The sequence below is a fragment of the Panthera leo genome, chromosome D2 (assembly GCF_018350215.1).
Source record: "Panthera leo isolate Ple1 chromosome D2, P.leo_Ple1_pat1.1, whole genome shotgun sequence".
NCBI lineage: Eukaryota > Metazoa > Chordata > Mammalia > Carnivora > Felidae > Panthera > Panthera leo.
Window position 1 is genome coordinate 76,001,143 of NC_056689.1, and position 21,586 is coordinate 76,022,728.

Sequence of the window (21,586 nt, forward strand, 5' to 3'; positions counted from 1 at the left end):
GAAGACACAGATGAGTGGAAAGACATCCCATGTTCATGGATTCAAAGACTTAATATTGCTCAGAGGTCAGTATTAACCCAGGTGATCTACACATTCAGTGTAATTCCTATTGAAATCCTGATGATAGTGGGATTTTTTTTCCTTGCAGAAATAGAAAAATCTATTCTAAAATTCATATGATCTCAAGGGAACTTAAATAGTCAAAACAGTATTGAAAAAGAACAAAGTTGGAGGTCTCACACATCCTAATTAAAAAAATTTTTTTACAAAGCCGATTTACTACAAAGTTACAGTAATCAAAATGGTATGGCACTGGCACCGAGATATACATACAAACCAATGCAATAAAATAGAAAGTCCAGAAATCAACCCCATTTATATGATCAAATGATTTTCAACAAAGTTGCCAAGACCATTCAGTAAGGGAAAGGAAGTCTTTTCAACAAATGGTGTTGAGAAAACTAGATATCCACATGCAAAAGAATAAAATGGGGCCCTTGTCTTACACCAAATGCAAAAATTAATCAAATGGATCAAAGACCTAAGGGTAAGAGTTCAAACTATAATACTTTTAGAAGAAAACAGGGGAAGAACTTCATGACATTGGATTTGGTAATGACCTCTTGGATATCATACCACAGCAAAGGCAACAAAAGAAAAAAGAACAAATAGGACTACATCAAAATTAAAAACTTCTCTGCATCAAAGGACATAATTGAGTGAAAGATAACCTATGGAGTGGGAGAAAATATATGCAAGTCATTTATCTTATAAGGGGCTAATATCTATGATGTACAAGCAACACCTAGGACTCAAAAACAATAAAAAATCAAAGAACTCAAAAAAATGGGCCAAGAACTTGAATAGATATACAAATTGTCAATAAGCACATGATGACTAGATGTTCATATCATTAATCACTAGGGAAATTAAAATCAAAACCATAATGAGATACCACTGCACACTCATTAGGATGACTGTCAAAAGGAGGAAATAACAAATATTGTTGGTAGAAATGTAAAATGTTACAGCCTGAAGAAAACAATATGGTGATTCCTCAAAAAATTAAAAATAGAAATACCATATGATCCAGCAATTCTACTTCTGAGTATATACCTAAAAGCAGGGGCTTAAAAAGATATTTGTGTGTCCATGTTCATAGCAGCATTTTTCACAAGAGCCGAAAGGTGAGGGAACACCAATGTCCGTTGATGGAAGAATAGAAAAGCAAAATGAGGTACATGCAAATAATAGAAAATGATATGAATCTATTCATATCATATGAATATGGTCCAACCTCGAAAGGAAAGAAAGGAAATGCCAACACACACTGCAACATGGATGAGCCTTGAGCACATTACGCTAAGTGAAATAAGCCAGTTACAAAAGACAAATACTTTGTTATTCCACTTACATGAGGTACCTAGAGTAGTCAAAATCATAGGAGGTAGAATGGTGGCTGCAGGGTCGGCATGGAGGAGATGGGGAGTCGTTTTATGGGTATAGTTCCAGTTCTAGAGATGGTGATCGTAATGGTTGCACAACAGTGTGAATGCACTTAATACCAGTGAACTGTACGCTTAAAAATATTCAAGATGGTAAATTTTATATTATGTGTTTTTTACAACAATTAAAAACATATACAAAATGATGCATTGGCTTATGTAATGTAGAATTCAGGGATAGATCTGGGCTTTCAAACAATGGTCTTCGGACTTTTGAATCTCCCAGCCCTCCTTCCTCTGTGTTGCTTGTTCTCAGAATGGCTCTTGCCATCCTGGCAGCTAAACTGCACAGTGACATTTCTGAGCTTACATAGTTTTCTATTTCTCAGTCTTAAGCATGTAAAATATCATGGGAGGACTCTGATTGGTTCTGCTTGGGCCACATGACCATCTCTGTGACCAATCACGGTGGGCAGGGAAAGCAGATCTGAGCCACCCCTATCACTATCGAGCAAGTGAGGCTGTGTAACATGCAAGGTCGTCATGTAACAGGAGAGAAAGGATGTTCTCCCAAAGAAGGGGTGTTAGATAGACAACCCATGACCTCTGTAATGTCTGGATTCTATCTTTCAAAGTCACTTCCACCATTTGAGGCAGACTGTGAGCACTTTGCCTGAGTTGTGGAGATTGGCTTTCTTCCAATTCCACTCTCCTTTTCAAGTGACCACAGCCCTCCAGAGGGTCTCCAGGTTCATGGCACACCCACCTTCCAGAGGAGAAGGGTTTCTACTCCAAGTCCCTGCACTGGCTTTGAAGTTGGGTGTGGCTCTGAACAGGGCAAGACAGGCGCTCTCCTGATAGTCTGATTGATTTTTCAGCTTCAGTTCTGTTAACCTAATGCTACCTCTTGGGACATTGAGTAATGCCCACCAGAGTCTTACATCTACCCACTTAACTTCCATTTGAAAGATTTATGTGTGAGGTTGGATACATTATTACTCTTGTGTAGACAGTCATCAGTGTTTGTGAATTAAGATCGATGATGTGGGCAGCCACCTACACAAATTGCTTAAAAGTCGTTAATTTGTGGTTGGCGTTAACATGTTTGATGGATATCACCAGATACAAATCAGAAAGAACTCTTGGCTCATTTCAGGGACGATGGGGGCCTATTGCAATACTTTCTACAGAAGTAGGATGGATTACCCAGTGAGGGGTTTCCCCCAGGTGTGGTGCCCTCTACGACCTGCTTTCCAGGAACCTGAAGAACTGGTTTAAAATGCAGATTCCTGAGATTTATCCAGATAAACTGAATCAGAGTCTCTGGGGACGGGACCCAGGAATCTGTATTTTTATCAAGCTCCCCTGGTAAAGTTCGAGGGCCCTACTCTGGAATTTCCATAATTTGTACTGCTGTGGCTATTTCACAAGAATGGCAAAATGCAGGAGGAATCTTTCCTTTCATACACTGATTGGTGTATGGCTCACCAAGAAATTGTTTGGCTGGGTGCATAGCCAGGCAAGTGCAAAATCATGGAGTGAGGAAGAGCAGAGAGGTTTTTTGACATTTGCTGTTTCTCAATGGTCTTTAGCTCAAAAAAAAAAAAAATCCTTACGCCAAAGTAGCATATTTTGGGGTGGCATGTTCTGATCTTCTACAAGGGCTCTCTGTCGCTCTCTCTTGGCCCCATCTCTGGATTTTCTCTCTCTGAACTCCTTGTGACTGGAGACAATCTGGTGAGCATTACTCCCTCCTTCCTTGCTTCATGAGAGACTGTGCTTAGATTGGCTTTCTGGAGCTGGTGACGTGAAAGGACATGCCAGAGCTCATATTCTGCGTGGATTTTAGACGCTGGAGAGGTCTTAGCGATCAATCATCCCCCGGGGGGTGCCCCTGCACCATTGGACTTTATTTGGTTCATTTCAGACATTGCTAATCAATCTCTGCACTTTTTCTCATGAGGCTTGGATGCGGCCTCACAACCCTTTCCAATATAATACTGAGTTTTGATTGATTTGCCGTGAAGTTTATTTAAACCCTAGATCTAACCAAACTTCAGCTTTTACGTATGGAGAAGGGTAGGAAAAGTGACTTGCTCAAGGCCCAGAGCTAGGTCTGGAAATACCAATACCCTGGCTATAACGTATGCAGAGGGGTTTTTCTTACCTTTGTGAATGGTCAGTTTTTAATAATATTTTCCAGAAATGTTGGAATAAATTTTAACAGCTAAAATATAAATTGTGTGGACTATAATCTTTTCCCTATATGCGTGAAGATTTCTTAAGGGTTCTAGAAATTGTCAAGCACTGAGTATGTAAATAGCCATTGTTAAGTGGCAGGTCAGAGCATTGACAGCCTGCTAATCCCAAGAATAATTCGTAGATTGGTAGATTCCGCACTATCTATCACTTAGAGTTGTAGCCAGTGGTTCATGTATTTCACTCAAAAAGGGAGAGCAAGGTAGCTCAATCTGCAAATATTCAAGTGCCTGGCATTTGCAAAGAACAGAATACATATCACTTCGTTGAGCCCTCATCGGCCACATCATTTTCATTTGCCGACAGCCCCTGCCGGGTACACTTACTATTATTCCCATTGAGTTTACAATTCTCACACCGGGGAGCTGCGTTGTTATAACCAGTAACCAAAAGAATGTGGTGTCATGTCCAAAATGGCAACGTGGCTGAGTTCAGCATAGGAATCAGAGGTCTACAGAGAGACCTCTCCTTCCTAATGCAGGCCAGGGGGCTTCCAGTGCTCCTACGGAATGCTGCTTCGGCTGCTCTCCATCACCAGACATCAGAAGGAAGACTTTAGAACAAATCCATGGAGGAGAGTTCTGTTGGAGGTGGCAGGAGGCTGTAGTTGAGAATCCTGCCACATGTGCAAAATCAGCGCCTCTGCTGACAGCGGACCTTCCTCCTCATCTGATCCGCTCCCTGACTCTCCCCCTCTCTCCGTAGTTGTTATTTCTTTGCCAAGCCCTCAAGCTGGATTAATTTATAACTTTAATAATGTGGTAAAGGGCCTGGAGTTATTTTGCCTGGAGAAGGTGTATAAAGTAGGCTGCATCATTTTCTCCTGTGCTTCCCCATAAACAGCCCATCTGCTTACTCGTCGTTGCTATTGGAATTTCAGCCTTTGTGTTGGAAAGTGCCTGGATTAGTCTGAACTTCAGGGATAATTAAATGTACAAATGCATGTTTGTTGCTTTTTGGGTGAAAGTTGGTAAGGAGAGGAGAAAACTGGAAAATGGGGTGAAATGTCCTAGAAAATTAACTCAAAGTAGATCTCTTAAAAAATTCTGTAGGGTTAGGGGGCATCTGGCTGGCTCGATTGGTAGAGTGTGCAGTTCTTGATCTCCGGGTTGTGAGTTAAGCCCCACATTGTAAGTATAGAGTACTTAAAAAAGCATTAAGAACCCCCCAAATTCTGTAGGGATATTCAATACTATTTCCCAAGGCAAGTTCTGAATAAGAAAAAGAACAGATTACATCAATTTCACAAGAGAATCTTCTTGCCGAAGAAAACATAATTTCTATCTTTATTTTTATTCTTAGCTTTCCAATAAAATATCATATATATATGTATATATATGTATATGTATACATGTATATATGTCTCTCTCTCCATATATATATATGTATGTGTATACATGTATATATGTCTTTCCATATATATATTTATATGTGTGTGTATATATGTATCTATATATACATATATATGTATACATACATACATACACTGAGAGACCAACTGGGAGGAATTTGCAGACTAAGGCAGTCAGGATCTTACAGATTCAAAATTCACATATGGCAGAGATGTGTTAATAAATGTAAGTGGATTCTTTACTTGGGCTTGAATAAATTGGAAAGGATTTAGAATTAAAATTGGAAACCCATGCTTTTTCTTCCCTTCAGATCGAACTCAAACTTTCTCTCAGTTGAGCACTGAGTAGTCCCATAACGTATTTATTAGTTTATCCCTTACAAATTGCTTTCCTATGCATTATAGCCTTGGATGTTTCTGCAATTCTAAATCATGTAATGTAGTGATTCTTTATTTTTCTTTTTTTCTTTTTTTTTTTTTAATTTTTTTTTCAACGTTTTTTATTTATTTTTGGGACAGAGAGAGACAGAGCATGAACGGGGGAGGGTCAGAGAGAGAGGGAGACACAGAATCAGAAACAGGCTCCAGGCTCCGAGCCATCAGCCCAGAGCCCGACGCGGGGCTCGAACTCACGGACCGCGAGATCGTGACCTGGCTGAAGTCGGACGCTTAACCGACTGCGCCACCCAGGCGCCCCGATTCTTTATTTTTCTACACGTCATAGATGAGGAAACAGTGCTCCAGAGAAGTTGATGACTGTTGAGCATGAAAGAGTCGGTACTGTGGCAAGGCTGGACATTGAGTCCGGATCGCCATCCTCATATTTGTTTGTTGGTGCTGACTAGCAAGCGTAGAGTCCAGGTTGGGCACCAGGCTGGCCACAGGAGCCAAGGCAGTAGTAACAGACCCTGGCTGCAAGGACCTGTCAACAATGGAAGTTCAGAGTACACAAACCATGTGAAGCTGTTGGATTAGGGAAGATTTGCAGATTGATTCTATCAAAGGGGAGCCGAAGGTCCTATAATACCTCCCAGAGTGATAGTCCACCTGGGGGTTGATGCTAAGCAGGACTGATGGGGTGAAGAGTTTGAGGACAGAGGGCAGAGATGCATAAACCTGGTGGGTAGGAAGACACGAAGAGTCCAATGTGACTCAACCCATGGTTTTGTGCCTTTTGAATACTTGTATTCACTAAAAGATGAAATTATTATTGAAACCTGTTTTTTTTTAATGTTTATTTATTTATTTTGAGAGAGAGAAAGAGAACAAGCAGAGGAGGGGCAGAGAGAGAGGGAGAGAGAATCCCAAGCAGGATCTGTTCTGTCAGCAAAGATCCCGATGTGGGGCTTGATCTCATGAACCATGAGATTATGACTTGAGCCAAAATCAAGAGTTGCATACTTAACCGACTGAGCCACCCAGCCTCCCCTGAAACCTGTTTTTATTTTGTTCCAAACTATACAATTAAACTGGAAATCACTAAGAATTGGGATTTCTTACTGACTTTAGAAAGAGTATTCTTACGGGGCCCAGTTTAATAGCTAGGCTTCTGCCTCTATTGTTAATGAAGAAAACTTGTCTCTTTGCAAAGTTTCAGTTCAGTTTTTGCATTTCTTTGACAAAAAAGGTAAAAATCAATCCAAGAAGAATATTGGCAAACTCAAATCCATCCTTTTCATTAGTGTATCGGTTTGAATAATATGTATTTACATATTGTTTTGTGACAGGACCACAAAAAAAGTTGTGAGTGATATTCTTAAATTGTAATGAAAATGCTATCAAGTTTTTTTGAGCTCATTGTTTCCTGAGCAGCAGGTGATAAAATTCAGACGATCAGTATACGCAGTATTTCTGGGCTTTACTGGAATGATTAATGGTTCAGACTTTACATGAATTGGGAAAGAGGTATAAGACAAGATCAATTACAGGTGAACTTGGACTTCATTACCACAGAGGAATTGCTAATATGGCTCTCTTCTCTGAATGTATATGAAGGCAAAGGTTGGGCGCAGAGAGTGAGGAAGGCAAGGTCTGGGCCAGTGGGCTGCCTCTGAACAAATGGTGTTTGCAGTGAAGACGCCTTTTAATTGAACCAATACTGCAATGTAGACTCCTGGCCGCCTTAGCGGCTTCATTTGTTTCTTTTTTTGGATATAGACAAAAGTCTATATCTTCACTGCTGAAAATTCACATATTATGAAATGTCTGATTTGCAAAGTGAGTTCTCTGGAATCACCTCTCTTCTCCATCATCTGTGAGAAAAACCACATCAACGGTTGGGTATTCTTCTTGGAATTGATTCTGGCTCATTCTACCACTTATTTATTTATTAACACAGAAAAGATCAAGTAACATATTTTGAACTTGATTGATAACTTAGTTATCCCTGTGTATTAATAAAACAACAACCACCTACGTGGGCCTGGGCCTGCCTTGCTGCCTAGCTGTGTCTCTGGCCAGCAGCTGGCCTTGCCCTTGTGCCCACTGTCCTCCAGTAAGGCCTTTTTCAGATGCCAGAATAGCATTGTTCCAGGGTTAGTGTTTCCTTCAACTGAAGTCACTTAGGAGCTCTGGGCACGAGACAAGAAGCTCCTCAGGGGCCGGCTTATTCTTGCTGTGTGTACCTGCTGCACTGGAAACTTGTCTGGGTTTTTTGGGGGAATCTTCCTGCCCAAGGAGACTCAATGGCAAAGTGGGTCAGAATATGCCTTCTGGAACTGGTGGCATCCATGTTTCTTAACCTCACTAAGCCTCAGTTTCCCTGTTGGTTAAATGGAGGCAATAATGGTACCTACGGTTTAAAATTCTTTTTATGGGGATTAAATGAAATCCTTTATGGAGAGCAATTAGCCTGGTGCCTATGATATTGTAAATTCCCGTGAACGACATATCCTCTTACTAGATGTGCTGGCTCAGGGGGACAGGGACTGGTTATCTATTTCCTTCTGTATCCTTAGTGCTCAGTCCACGGAGGATTCTGGATAAACATTTATGAGGAAATGAATTCCCACTGATTGCCTCTATTGACCCCACTGACCAGACCAGTCCTTTAAGCTGGAAAGAGAATCCAGAAAGGAGCGTTGGAAGGTCAGAGAAAAGTCATTCGCCAGCTGTCCAGAAGTACAAGCCGGGTGGAAAGTCAGAGCTTGCTGCCCAAACTGGGAAGCTTCCACACAGGTCCCACTGCTCGCAGGAGACCGCCAAGGGGCGGGGATGAAGTCTGTGGAGGCCTTTCCTCTCCGTTTGATGTGGGTCTTGATGTCCTGCTGGTTAGTAGGCTGGCATTTAGGAAGGACAGCTGGACGTGTTTTGAGGGAAGAGCAGGAACACACTAGAGCCCCAGGTCTTCAGCATGTTTTCACCTTGCCTAACCATGACGACCTTCCAGAAGCAATGGCTGCTGCTTCCCTTCTACCTTGCAGATCTTCAGCACGTTTCTCCTCTGGTTAACCCTCTACTGGATCTCTAAATATGGCCCCAGCTCAGCCAAGTTGACTCAGTCAATGAAGCGCTCTCTGAAATTGATTCTTCGTGTCTGTCAGAATAAAAGACAGCACCTCAGGTGTCGAGCTGCTAATGAATCCCATGGCTTTTCGCCAGGACATTCCAACAGCCAGCTATTCCAAACTCCATCTCTTTACCCCTGTGAATGGAAGGGCCCACCGCCCAGGACAGATATGCACAGACATCCATCGTATGGGGCCGTCTCTGAGTATAATGATGCAGAAACATATTAGCTGTTAGAGTAGGCAAGGTCTTGTGGGATTTCTCTAGCCTATAATTGGCTTTTACTATTGTGGGTTCTGTGAGTGTCAGAAATAATGAGATGACATCTGGGTCTGACATGGCATCATTAGAGGCCTGGTAATGCAGATGATGAACATGCATTCATATAAGGGAGGATAATGAATCAAGTGGGGAAATGCTTGCGGAGTCATGGGGGTTGTGTCCAGATATATACTTTTTTTGGTGTATAGTAATGCCAGCAATTGATAATCCATGGCCCTATCCTCCAGGGGCTTGTAGGTCCCCAGCTAAGATAACATTTCTCAGGCCACCAAAAAACTCACAGTGAAGATCTTTGTGAGCAAGTCTGAAGGTCATCTGTGCTGCACCTAGGGTTGGATGGGATGTGGATTAGTCCATCGGGAGTGTGAGGTAAGGCATATGAGAGCCCAGCTTTCTTAGGAAATATTCTGAGCACAGTTTCATATGCCTCTACACAATTCCAGTGATACTATGGTTTTTGGAAAAAGTTATTTAGCCATTTATAACAGTCATTAAATTGCTATGACTTATGGGTGAATGGCATTATCCCCCCAAGAAACACTGCAGGCCATCTGTTTTGCCACACTCAGCAACAAGCCAATGTAAATGTTTGTCTCTGGCTATAGAAATCCTCTTCTCGTGCACTGAGTACGTAAGAGACTTTGCACAGCTCTGCTCATTATAAAATTCAGAAGCCTTAGCACCATTGTTCATAGTCAGCAGGTGATGGGGAGGGGAGGGCGGGCAGCGCTTGAGGGTTGCCTGTTAAGTGCCAACCTTTCTTACAAACAGTTGGAACATCAACCCAGATCTTGTAGTTTCAAACATCCTATCTCTTACCTCCAATCCCCCCTCCCAAGCCAGTGTGTTTAGTACTGCCACGATGGCCACATAGCTCATGCTTTTGGAGAGGGTAGGGTGTCTGTCTGTACTGTCCTCACCTGTCCCTGTCTGCCCCCATCTGTCCCAGTGTAGCTTTCTCTGTCTCTGCCCGCTTTGTCTGAAACTCTCTCCTTTCTTTAGCTTGTATTTTTGTTTGTTTGTTTTGTTTTTTTTTTTGTTTCTTTTGTAGTGAAGGGAAATACACATGCAGAAAAGTGCCAGGTCATAAGTGCTCAGGTGAGAGAATTCTCATAAACTCTAATTGGCCTCCTAGAAGCCCCTTCATGCCCAGTTCTAATCACTAGATTAGAACTCTCCCCAAGGGCAGCCATGCCCCTAACTTCTAACTGCCTAGATGCGTTTGCCTGTTTTTATAGTTTATGTGAATGGAATCCTGCGGCTTTTTTCACTCGGCATTTTGTCTGTGAAGCTTATCCATGTTGTGTGTAGTTGAAAACTCATTCTCATTGTGTGCGTATACTGTGGTTTATTTATCCATCCTGCCAACTATGGGCATTGGGAAGTTTGCAATTTGGGGCTGTTATGGGAAGTGCTCCTGGGAACATTCTAGAAGATGTCTTCTGTTAAGCATATGCCCGTATTTCTGTTGTGCGTAATTTGGAATAAGGAATGTTAGCTTCCCTTGACTTTAATTGTAAATTAAAGTACCTGCCCTTCAACCGTCTCAGTCTTCACTGAAACCGACAGGGAGACTTAGTGGTGCTTAGGCCATAAACTCAGGTGTACGAGAAGTATCACTGGAGTTTTTAAAATTTAAACCTAATATTTATTTATTTATTTATTTATTCATTCATTCATTCATTCATTCATTCATTCATTCATTTATTTATGAGAGACAGAGAGGGCACAAGTGAGCTAGGGGCAGAGAGAGAGAATACCAGGAGGGGGTTCTTCCAGAAGGAGAGAGAGAGAAGCAGGGCTTGCCCAGAGCAGGGCTTGTGTCTTTTACCTGAAGCAGAGTTCGAATTCACCTGAAGCGGGTCATGAGCTCACCCAATGTGGGACTCAGACTCGCAAACCATGAGATCATGACCTGAGCCAGAGTCAGAGGCTTAGCGGCTGAGCCACCCAGGTGCCCCTAAACCTAATTTTTAGCTCTAAGTCCCCCTCCTCATACTACTAGACAAGGGGAATCTTCTCTCAGTTATTGTGCGATTCCTGCCACACCCCGTGGGGGCTGTGACCAGAGTCAGGAAAGGGAAAGGATCTCTAGCCACCATCTGTCCCTCTGCTGAGCAGCTCATACTTCAGAATGAGGGGCGGTTCTGTGCTGTGCTTGGGGCATGGAGATGTGGGGGGTCTGAGACCCTTGATGTCTCTGACCATACACTTTGGGGTCCTCTCTGTGTCCGGCTGGCTCTCTCACGGGGGATGGGGAAAGGGAGGGTCAGATCCCTGCTGCTCTCCTTCCAATTGCAGGGAAGTCTCTTCTTCAATGGGAAGACCCTCCCTGAACCATCCTGCTTCTTGGAGCCCCACTGCCTCTTCCACCAGCTCTGCCCCATGTGGTGGGCTCAGGATTTGGAAAGCAAAAGCCAAGAAGTTTTAGGCTAGTTGCTTTCTGCCCTAGCATGTTTCTCCCTTGAAGCAATGAAACACAGAACCTGCTTCAATGGGCAAAGGAGACAACTGGGGAGAAGAATGGATATCATCTTAAAGTGTCACGGTCTTTGCTTGACTAAAACTTGGGAACATGGTGGCCATAGGCACATGTGACCTGTGTGGTGACAGTTGACATGATCTGCTATCCATGGACTAGGGGGCCAGTGGGCACCACCTGGGCGTGTTGGTTTCTCTTTTATGGGACTCTTGTGAGTCTCTTACAAGAGACTCTGTTTTTCCTCTCCTAGGAAGTTGGGGAAAGGGTCTTGGGTGGAGAGGAGGGAGGCAGGAGATACTGGAAATGAAGAGAGATATATGGAAAGATTCTTGGGGAGAAGACACACCATCAAAACACAGCAGTTACTGGGGCAGGACACATGCTAAAATGGCTAAAATACTAACAATCTGAGAGTGTTGTGTCCTAAGAGATGCCAAGAAGCTCATGTGGTGGGAGAGCACTCACCCCCAGATTCATGTCCTAGGGCTTTGGGGACAAAGGAACCTATACTGGGTTGCTTAAAACAACAGAAATGTATTCTCTTACAGTTCTGGTGTCTCGAAGTCCAAAGTCAAGGTGTTGGCAGGGCCATGCTCCCTCTGAAGCTTTGAAGGAAGCATCCTTCCTTGCCTCTTCCTGGTTTCTGGTGGTTGCTGGCAATCCTTTGTTCTTCTTGGCCTGTAGATGCATCATTCCAACCTCTGCCCCCATCCTCACATAGGCTCTTCTCTCTACATGTGTCTGTGTTTTCTCCTTTATCCAATATTAGTCATTGGATTAGTTTACACCTTAATCCAGTGTGATCTCATCTTACCTAATGACACCTACAAAGACACTGTTTCATATATATATATATATATATATATATATATATATATATATATATATATATTCATTCCCCCAGTCCCTCAATGGGTTGAATGGTGCACACCTAACATCGAGGAGAACCATCTGCCCTATTCAGTCCACTAATTCAAACACTAAATCTTTTCTGGAAACCCTCTCACAGACACACCGAAAATAATATTTAATCAGATATCTTGGTAGGGGCACCTGGCTGGCTCAGTCAATAGAGCATGTGACTCTTGATCTTGGGGTCGTGAGTTCAAGCCCCACATAGGGTTTAGAGCTTACTTAAAAAAAATCACAGGGATGCCTGGGTGTCTCAGTCAATTGAGTGTCCGAGTCTTGATTTCAGCTCAGGTCATGATCACACGGTTTATGAGTTCGAGCCCCATGTTAGGCTCTGCACTGACAGCATGGAGCCTGCTTCGGATTCTCTCTCTCCCTCTCTCTTTCCTTCCCATGCTCATGCTCTCTTTCTCTCTCTCTCAAAATAAATAAAATTTAATTAAAAAAATCAGATATCTGGATATCCCATGGCCTGATCAAGTCGACACGTAAAATTATAATTATATATGTAATCATATAATTACATCACCATTTTTTACTACACAAGAATCTTTATTTTGACAAATAAGAGAAGAATAAAAAAATTGACCTGAAAAGTAAAAGAAAAGCAGGTTAAAATAAATGTTTATGAATTATTGTAGAAATTATACAAAAAGAGGGTTAAAATTCACAATGAGGAAAATCCAAAGTGTGTCCTTTTGTATAAAGGCTCTTCCCTGGCAAGAAACAGAGAGAGATCGGAAACGCAGTTTGTTTTTGCTGCTGAAAAATGTACAAGATAACTTAGAAAAACAAGTCAAGGTAGCTATTTATAAAAGCGTGGGGAAGATAAGAGGAAACACCAAGGGATGGTTCAGGGCTCTGGGGATGTTCCCATCACCCTTTGGCTTGAGGGGGCAGTTGCTGGGACCTGGAGGGAAGCTTAAACTAGAGGAGGGGATCTCCCAGCAGGAGCTGTGACCTTTGGTAGAGGGTGCTGCCCAAACTGCAGAGACCAAAAGTGAGCCAAGGGACACAGGTACCCCCCACTTCACTTTCTTCCCTCCTTCTACTTCCTGGCAGTGTTGGTCATGGGGAATCAAGTAGAGGAGTGGTGGGTCCAATGAGAGCCTTTCGCAAATAGTGCAGAGTGGAGGAGGGTGGAGGGTAGAGCAAGAGGGTCAGTGGAAGCCATCCAGACACGACGTAGGGGTTCCTCTAGCGGTGTGAATGTGGGGTGAAGAGAGTTTGCATGCCAGCGTCCCAGGCCAAGGAGGAACCCACAGGGTGGATGGAAGTCCAGGCCACCAAAAAGGCCCACGTGCAACTAATGAGTTACAGTTCATTACAGTGCAATTTCTATAGGGCAATTTCTAGTTTTCAGTCAACAGAATTAGTTTCGTTCTTTGCATGGAAGAAAAATCAATCTAGACCTTTTTGGATAGAGACTTAAGAAAACACCAAAACCTTAGGGCCACGACTGGTTGTGCCAAGAGCTAGAACAATCCTAGAATAGAGACTAACAAAGACACTCAGAAGGTACTTGAGGTGATTATATTACAACAGGAATTCAAACCATTCTATCTCAGCTTGGCTCTAATAATCTAAATATTTGAAATGGATATTAATTTAATTTAAATGATCTGGAAAATTAACTCAAAATTTCTCCTCAAAGCATAGTGTCCTTTTTTTGTATAAACATTTCACTTAGGGCTATCTGGGTGGCTCAGTTGGTTGAGCATCCGACTCTTAGTTTTGGCTCAGGTCATGATCTCACAGTTTGTGAGTTCGAGCCCTGCCTTGGGCTCTGTGCTGACAGTGCAGAGCCTGCTTGGGATTCTCACTCTCCTTCTCTTCTGCCCCTCCTCTTCCTCTCTCTCTCTTTTATAAAAAAACTTTCTTCAATGTTTTATTTATTTTTGAGACAGAGACAGAGCATGAATGGGGGAGGGTCAGAGAGAGAGGGAGACACAGAATCCGAAGCAGGCTCCAGGCTCTGAGCTGTCAGCAGAGAGTCAGATGCGGGGCTCGAACTCACGGACCGTGAGATCATGACCTAAGCCTAAGTCCAATGCTCAACCGACTGAGCCACCCAGACGCCCTTCTCTCTCTTTCAAAATAAATAAATAAACATTTCAAAACAAACAAACAAAACATTTCATTTATAACAGGTAGAGTTAAATCAACAGATTTTTCAGGTATATGGCACATCATTTTTTTTTCCTTTTCTCCTCTTGATAAATGAACTCAAAGGTGACATACATAGATGTACTTTTTTTTTGCTCGTAGGCCTTTAAAATACATTTTTCTTGTGTAAGTCAAATGAAACATTACATATTAATTTGTACAGTGAGATTTATTGAGGTTTCTGGAGCTGTTAGGAGTTTTCAAATAATGTGCTTAAAAACTTCTGGGTCATTTCTGTGATTTATTATGAGGTAATATATAAATACACATTTAGGTGCCCATTAAGAATAGATTTGAGTCCCATAATATGGAAATTACTCAGCTCTTCATACTTCATAATACATCACATTAGCTGGCAGTATGGAGCCATTATGATATTAACATAGATTTCAGCGCAATAGAAATATACTTACAGGAAGGTTAAAAGAACAAGATCTGCTTCTAATGGCTCTTTGAGCCACTTGGAACAAGGTAGTGCTTTGTTGGCATATTTGTAAAAAGTTGAATAATAAGCTTATAAGATTTGTAAAAAAGTGATTTCTGAGTGCTACTTTAAAATTACCATTTCTCGTAAAATATTTAAAAATGTAAGCACGCGAGATGGCCAGATGGGACTATGTTTCTCCTCTTCCATTTTGAACATGACTAGGAGTCTGTGAAACATCTATATTGAGGAAGGCTCTCACAGAGCCTGTTAAAGAAGATCTCTTCCACCTTTCTGGAGGTGGATGGATGTTATCAGAAAGTTGGCAACCGCACTTACAGAAGCAATGTGAAAATAATAGTGTGCAGGGTGAAGCATTGTGAAGGCTGATGGGCCCCTTGGCTGGAATAGGAACAGCAGGGAGGAAGACTCTTGCCCCGAGGGTACACTAAAGCCGTAACAGTCTGCTGGTTCACACTTCAGTTCATTCAGTCTTTGCCATGTTGGTCATGGGAGCGCTGTTCCCACAGCTGAAGGCTTTTGTGGCAGGGTCTATGTTTCTGGGTTCTTCTTTGTGGTTGAAGCCGTGGGAAAAGCAATGCAGAAACCCAGGCAAGCACCCTGGTGTAAGTGCAGATTCCTCATGCCCTGGGCCAGGTTCAAAACCATCTAAAGATCAGGTGTTTTGGGGGCCCAAACTCTGCTGGGTCTTGAGCACACATTTAATAGTTTAATCCAATGTCTCATTGGTTTAAAAACAACTCTTGGTATTTATGTATTTTTTTCTTTTCCAGTGGGTTTGAGATGATAAAACATGCTGACTTCCTCCTGGCAGCTGGGGACACCTAGGCGGTGGTTCTTGGCTTTCCATATACATTGGCATCGTTTGAAAATGCCAGTAACAGTGCTCAGCCACACCCCCAAACCTACTGAGCAAGAATCGCTCAGGACCAAGGCTTGACTGACGTGAACTGAGAAGATGAGGCTAGACATCTCCCACTCCTTCCCCTGAAGGCTTAGGACCCCGGGTTACTTCTCTGGAACTCACCTTCTGACAAACTACCCCCAGGAGGCCATTTCCCAGGGTGTGTTTAGCTGAGCGGGGAGGCGTGGTGTGGAGAAGATGAGACTGGTCTGGGGTGGGTCTCTGACACTGGTGGTGCTGATCTGGCCTGTCCTGTGAGGCCCGTGGAGAGAGAGAGCCTGTGGGGAGGGACAGGAGCGATAAGGGGCGTCCGTGGCCTGGCCTTGGGTGGGAATCATGACGCCGTGTGAGGATGGGGGCGTCTTTTCCGCTTATCGCGGGGTACAGCAGGGCTTCAGAGAAGGAAGAGCAGCCCACTGTGGCTGGAGGAGGCTGGCGGCACTGGGAAAACGGAGTGTCCTTTGACTTCAGCGTTAGTGTCAGCACTGTGGACACTGGCCTGCAGGACAAGAGGCAAGAGCTGTTGTGAGCCTATGTGAAGACTCTCTGGTGACTCTTCAAAGTAGGGGTGCTGGGGGATGGGCGCTGGGGGCATGTGTGTGAACGTACACACGCATTTCTCAAGGGGCCGGAAGTCTTGCATTATACACATGGGAAAAGGGCCGGGGACACCTGGGCCGATGCCCTTCCTGTGACCCTTCACTGTAGTCATAGGCCGGGACGCTGGGGGTCACCTGTCTGGCCTTGGCTCCCCTGTCTCTCTTAGGTGGACGTGGCCCACACTGACTGAGGGGTTAAACAAGGAAACCGTTAGCATTCACCCCTGTCTTTGGACTCCAGCAGGTCAATGCTTCCGTGAAGTGCATACAGTTCGCAAGTCTCAATGCTGTGCTTTGCGGAAGATCCGACCCTCTCTTCCACCAGCAGCAACGTGAAGTAATCTTTAGAGACCAGGTCAGGGGGCGCCTGTGGGTGGCTCAGTCGGTGAAGCAGGCCGACTTCGGCTCAGGTCATGATCTTGCGGTTTGTGAGTTCGAACCCCGCGTCGGGCTGTCCGCTATCCGCACAGAGCCTGCTTTGGATCCTCTGTCCGCCTCTCTTTCTGCCCCTCCCCTGCTCGCGCTCTCTCTCTCAAAAATAAATAAACATTGGGGCGCCTGGGTGGCGCAGTCGGTTAAGCGTCCGACTTCAGCCAGGTCACGATCTCGCGGTCCGTGAGTTCGAGCCCCGCGTCGGGCTCTGGGCTGATGGCTCAGGGCCTGGAGCCTGCTTCCGATTCTGTGTCTCCCTCTCTCTCTGACCCTCCCCCGTTCATGCTATGTCTCTCTCTGTCCCAAAAATAAATTAAAAAAATAAATAAATAAATAAATAAACATTGAAAAAAAAACAAAAAGCAGATCAAATGTTGCTTTCTCCAGGCAATCTTCCTTGATCTCCTGCAGCTACAGATCTCTCTCCGCTTTTTGGCTTATGGGGCACATCATTTGTCGTTCTTGGAGTTCACCTCTTTCTTCTTTGGGTAACTGCTAATCACATACACATGTGGGACATGCGGTGGACGCTCATCATTTGTAGGCTTCCATTTTCCCAGCAGGTGGAAACTCCTCGTGGGCAGAGCCCGGTTGTCTTAGTCCGTTTGGACGGCTACAACAAAGTAGCGTAGATGGCGGGCTTAGACAACAAACATTTGTTTCTCAGAGTTCTGGAGGCTGGGAGGTCCACCATCAGGCTGCCAGCAAGATTGATGTCTAGTAAAGACATACTTCCTGGTACATAGATGACCGTCTTCTCACTGTGTCCTCACATGGAAGCTCCCTGGGGTCCTTATTTTAAGAAAAAAAATTCTACTCATAAGAACTCACCCTTGTGACCTAATCACCTTCCCAAGGCCCCATCTCCTAATGTTATCATAGGGGGTGTTTGGATTTAACATAAGAATCTGGGATGGGGGAGACAATGATTCAGTCGATAACACCCACCCTTAGCTCTCCTACAAGACAGTGCTCTCAGGAAAGACACTGGGACATGTCTTCTGGAAATGAATGGCTAATCCCTGATTCCCTCCTGGGGAACTACTGTGGGCATTTTTCTTGGGAAAATAGGCTTCACAAAGAGGCTCTTATTACTATTTAAGAACCATTCTTGTTTAAAGTTGTTTAGTTTGAGAATCTATAGGCGGTCTATTCTGAGTATGATTTTTTTTTAAATTTTTTAATATATTTTTGAGAGAGAGAGACAGAGCACCAGCAGGGGAGGGGCAGAGGGAGAGGGAGACACAGAACCTGAAGCACGATCCAGGCTTGAGCCGTCAGCAGAGAGCCCAACACGGGGCTCAGACCCACAGACTGTGAGATCATGACCTGAGCTGAAGTCGGACACTTAACCAGCTGAGCCACCCAGGCTCCCGCTGAGTATACTTTAAAAAAAAACAAAAAGTTTATTTATTTATTTTGAGAGAGAGAGAGAGAGAGAGAGAGAGAGAGAGAGAGAGAGAGAGAGTGAGCATGAGTAGGGACAGGGCAGAGAGAGGGGGAGAGGGAGAGAATCCCAAGCAGGCTCCATGCTATAAGCACAGAGCCCAACGCGGGTCTCGAATTCCCGAACTATGAGCTCATGACCGGCACCAAAATCAACAGTCAGATGTTGAACTGACTGAGCCAACCAGGTACCCCTGAGTATACTTTTTATCCCGGTGAGCCAGTAAACATGGAGCGTTCACACAGTGGTTCACCATGTATGGGCTTCTCCACTGGCTGATTGAGTTAAGGAAACATTTAGGGCTTTGAGCAAAGCATCCTCACTGGGAACAGGAACCAGTAGACTAGACAAGCCATTCCCAGCTTTTAGGGGACCGAGGAACATCCTATTTTAATGGCAAAAACTTGCACAGATTTTCACTCTATGGTGGTTATACTTTTTAATATCTGTTAATTGAGAACATATATAATATGACAAAATGTTATGGGTCATTTGAGGAATATTTTAAAAGCAAGTTAGTCTTCACAGCACCTACAGGCATAAATCTGGCATCATTTTATTTTTTATGGTAACAAAAGAAAGATGAAAATGGCAGTGCTTGTTGCCACGTGTGTTCACAGTCTTTGAAATTACTCCTGTCCCCCCGAGATCTGTGGCCCGTGGATTGTCGGTCACTGCACTGAAACTGTCCTTTTGATTAAAGCTAAAGCTCCTGGTCAAGGAACAGCCCCGTTGAGGGTCTGACCATGAGGAGAAGCCACAGCCTTCCAGCTTTCTGTAGCTGCTTTGCTTTTCTCCCTGTATGTTGTGCTTTTTGTGTGTGCGCACAGCTTAGAGCCGGCCTGTCTGCAAAAAGAAAAAGGTGAGATGATTGTAATCTGTTTGAAGATAAATCTCGCCAACTGTATTGTGCAGCCTTGAGCCAGACTAGAAACAGTGCATTCCCTCCACCCATATTGCAACTAGGACTTTCTTTTACCTGCTCCAGGGCGTGCTCCTTACCGTTCCCAACCTCTTGACCGGTCAACAAATCATGGGGGTTGTAAAAAGGGCGTTGTATTTATTCCTCCAAATTAGAATGAAGGGGAAATGTAGGTAGCTTTATGTAAATATAATATTGAAACACAAGCTGCCCAAAGCTCATTTGTTCCCTGAGTCTGTTGGGGATCATAGAGGTCAATGTTGGACAAGCCAGTGGTCCCAGGGGTACTCTGTGGGCATCAATCTTTTCTTTCTAGTTGGACTTGACAAGTTGGAAAAAAGGAAGTGTGTCACACACATAATGAGATTCTGAGCCTCCAATTTTTTTTTGTCCAGTTTTTTCTAAAAGGGAAATATTGCTTCCTTATCAACTCACCATGCAGAGCAGTTTCTGTGGGATAAATGATTAACATGAGTCAAAAGCACAAAGAACGTTCGGACATTAGATATTAGCTCTGGGGTGAGATTTCTCCATCCTCGTACGATATGAGTCTGCCATTGTGGGCTTGGGCAGAAGAATGCCACTGTGTCGTTTCTGTTTTCCATTTTATCAAATCATACAACCGTGTTTCAGTCATTCTGACATATCCAGTCTCTTTACCTACCATCCTCGGCTGTTTCTGAATTGAGCCAGTGTTTCTTTAATACACGTTTTCCTAAATTATAAAGTTGGGGACTTAATGTAATTTCTGAACTTCACATAATCAATACACTCTTGCTATTGCTGTGGCAAGATTGAGGAGGGTTTCGATTTGTAGCCAGTTGGTCAGGAGTGCAGGTGGCCTGGGGACCCCCCGCCCCAGGCTGTGACTAGTCTGTGAAGGGAGAAGCAGTCTTGCTGGAGACTGAGCCCTTAAGCTGTGGAGTCTAACTCCAGATGGTTGGCCCCAGGATTGCACTACAGTATTGCAGGAACCAAGTCATGTTAATGGTGGAAATGGAGAGAGAAAGCCTCAGGCTCCTCGGATATCTAACTGACCATGAGACAGTCCAGTATCTTTCCAAGAATGTCCTTTCATCCACCTCACCCCCTCAACGAGCTAGAGTGGGTCTATCCTTGCAAATCAAAGAAACTTTGGTAATTTGGGCAGGGAAGCAGGCCATCAGAAGCCTATGATACCCCTTCCCATCTGAGACCTTGTTAAGTCAGATACCCAACTCCCCAGAATCTGCTCCTAAGAGGACGCCAGGTGGTAAGACCATGGACCTTGCATGATCTCGTCCTGTCTTGCATTCTCTGCCCCAACCCTGGTTTGGGGCCACAGCCTGACCCTACATCCCTTCCTGGATTGCTCTGCTCTCTGCCTGGACCCCAGTGGATGCTTGTAGGGAACTCAGACAGGAAGGGCCTCAGGCTGCCTCCCCCAACTGTGACCTCAAGAGGTCATCCTGGGCTGTCTTTATGTTAGGTTCCTCTACTGGTCCAAAATAGAATCTGCCATTTGGCTACCATTTGGTCCATGTGTTCATGTCTTTGGTGTTTCAGTTTTATGCAGTAACGGGATAAGAATCTTACTGTCTCCTTATTGCTGTAATTCCTAAGTATTAAAGCCTGAATTATGGGTTTCTAAGAGGACGCCAATGATCTGTATCTCCAGTATACACTAATGGATGGTACAATTAATATTTAATTAGAATATTTTCTGGACTATTTTCTAGAAAACTTTAACTTAATTTTAGGTGGAAAAAGGTACAGACTTTCCCCCCCTTGTGCCATTCATTTTTTCCAGCTCTTTCGGGTTCCTTACGTTATTGCTGGAATGTGATTAATCGGACTGTCAGTATTGGTTTAGCTTTCTATTTGGTGAATTTAGAAAAATATTGCAGTGATTTTATGAATCTAAATTATACGTGCAAAAATTTTAAATGTAGATGGAAAATTTTATCCGGACGTGTATCAACCCTGGGAGTCCTTAGGGGCGGGCTCTTGTTCGAGATTTTAGGGTGTTTCTGATAGCTTCGGAAGCCAGAACTGCTGCTTACTGCTTCTGTGATCCCTCTAGGTGCATATTTTTGTAAGCCCTTATATGTCCCTCGTAACTGGTAATAAAGTTCTTCAAATAGGTAAATAGGGAGGTGGTAAGTGCTTAGCAGGGAACTAGTGTTTTATTTCAGAGCCAGGCTTGGGCTGGAGAGAAGAGCCAGGTTGGAGCTGGGGGATGTCACCGGAGGAAACAGAACAGAGCAGTGTTAACCCTGAGGACTGGGGGAAGGAAGCCCTTTGGGGCCTTGAGAAGATGGGAAAAAAAGACAAGGGGAAGAAGGAGATTTAGGGTATCTGGCAGAGCCACCAACAACAGCCTCTGACCCACCTCTTAGCCCCTGCCACAGTCTGCTCTTGGACTTCTCGATGAACAAGCACTTACTGTAAATG